The following is a 2,463-nucleotide window of genomic DNA, read 5'->3' on the forward strand; positions in this document are numbered from 1 at the left end:
TGATATGCAAAATATTCATCAGTAAGACTATAGGATAGGATCATTTCAGGTTCCCTATCTTCAGCTGCCCCAGGAAGTAACTGGGGACCTCTCCTTAGGCACCTGGAAGCCCCTCTAGGTCCAAGTCTCTTCCCAACCCTACGATGGCTCCCTTAATTAAGATATGTGCTTCCCAGCTCCCCTATCCAACCTTCCTGTATCCCAATCATCCCGTTGCCCCAATTCTTAATGAAACATAAAATGTATTAAAAAGGAAAATTGTGGTATTTATAGTAATAATTAAATAATTTTAACAAGATAGTTCACATGATTATTTCTGGTGTAGGAGGTCCTTTTGTTTATGTTTTGCTTTTATTGTTAATAATTTATATTGGTATGGATTTTACTTTATTGATATAAATTTAAGGTCAATCTTGTTATATGTATATTTCTGCTCTTGATTACTGTATTGTGATTGTGTAGTCCATTTCAAAATGTAATGTACAATTCAAAGTATAGGTTAATAGATAATTATCATTAATAGTCAAGCTTGTAGTCATGTTAGTTAGATTATCTAGATATATAAAAATATATTTCAGTTACATAAGCATTCTTCATATCTTTCAAAGACTAGAAAATATGGCATTTAATATGTTTTAATAACTTAGGGCTTTTCATGACAATGAGACACGTGTGCTCCTGGCAGCACCAGTCTACTTCAAGCGGAAGATGGGCATCGAAGAGGATCCTTATGGAGTTTGTTATCCATTTGGGTAAGAAATTGCTCTTGCCTGGACTGATGAATTAACTGGACATACAGTACCCACAGCAAGATGACTTCTGAACTTGCCTAAAGGTGAAATGGTCCTTCAGGGTTCCCAATTCATAAAAGATTCTGTGAGACATTCTCCAGGATACAGACGAAAGTGACTAAACTGTCTTTAAATTCTCCTGCTTCATAGAAAAGCCTCCTGGATACTATGGGCCCATGGACTGAGGATGGATGCCCCAACAGTACAGAAGAACTTTGGGTGACTATCCAGGCAGCAAGATATCTCTGTCAATTCTAAAATTTTGGAACTTGCTTACACTGCACTTCCTGTTTACTTCAGTAATATTATATCGTTCCAAAGTCTTTGATGGAGTTGAAGAATAGATAGTTATAGTTATAGTTTTCATTTGTTATGATAAAAGACAAAATAGATATAAGTATTGTAACTGTAATTCTTACTTGATAACTGTTTTGTTATATGTAATTTTACTATGTTAAAGTTAAAGCCTTCCTTTTTGTTTAAACAGAACAGGGGAAATGGTATAAGAGGTCCTTCTGTTTATGTGTTGCTTTTGTTGTTTAATCAATAAAGAAACTGCTTGGCCAGATAGGGAAGAACATAGTTAGGTGGAGAATACAGAACTGAATTCTGGGAAGAACAAAGCAGAGTCAGAGAGAGTCAGCATGGAATTGCCAGGTCAGACATGCCCCTAATATAAAAGCACCCACGTACGTAAAAGAAACATTACTAAAACTCAAGGCTGCATCAAAATCCTAATAGTAGGAGACTTCAGAACTCCTCTCTCACCAATGGACAGGTCAATCAGACAGGAACCTAACAGAAAAATAAGAGAATTAATGGAGGTAATGAATCTAATGGACTTAACAAACATCTATAGAACATTCCACCCAAATAGTAAAGAATATACCTTCTTCTCTGCAGCTCATGGAACCTTCTCGAAAATTGACCACATACTCAGTAAGAAAGCAAACTTCAACAGTTCCAAAAAAATATTCGTAACCTCCTGTGTCTTATCAGATCACCATGGATTAAAGTTAGAATTGAACAAAAATGCTACTCCCAGAAAGCCTACAAACTCATGGAAACTGAACAGTCAACTACTTAACCACACCTGGATCAAGGAAGAAATAAAGAAATTAAAGTCTTCCTTAAATTCAATGAAAATAAAGAAACAACATAAACTTATGGGATACTATGAAAGCAGTCCTAAGAGGAAAGTTCATAGCACTAAGTGCCCACTTAAAGAAAACAGAGAAAGCACATATTGGAGGCTTAAAAGCCCACCTGAAAGCTCTAGAAAAAAAAGAAGCAGACTCACCTAGGAGGAGTAGAAGACTGGAAATAATCAAAATGAGGAGAGAAATCAACAAAATAGAAACACAGAAAACAATCCAAAGAATCAATGAAACAAAAAGCTGGTTCCTGGAGAAAATCAACAAGATTGATAAGCCCCTATCCAAACTAATCAAAAGGCAGAGAGATAATATGCAAATTAATAAGATCAGAAATGAAAAGGGGGACATAACCACAGACACAGAGGAAATTCAGAGAATCGTTAGATCTTTCTACAACCCCGCAACTGACAAAGGTCTGATCTCCAAAATATATAAAGAACTCAAGAAAGTAGACCGTAAAAGGCTAATCAAACCAATTATAAAATGGGGCACTGAGCTGAACAGAGAATTCTCAA

The sequence above is a fragment of the Microtus ochrogaster genome, unplaced genomic scaffold (assembly GCF_000317375.1).
Source record: "Microtus ochrogaster isolate Prairie Vole_2 unplaced genomic scaffold, MicOch1.0 UNK64, whole genome shotgun sequence".
In the NCBI taxonomy this organism is placed as follows: Eukaryota; Metazoa; Chordata; class Mammalia; order Rodentia; family Cricetidae; genus Microtus; species Microtus ochrogaster.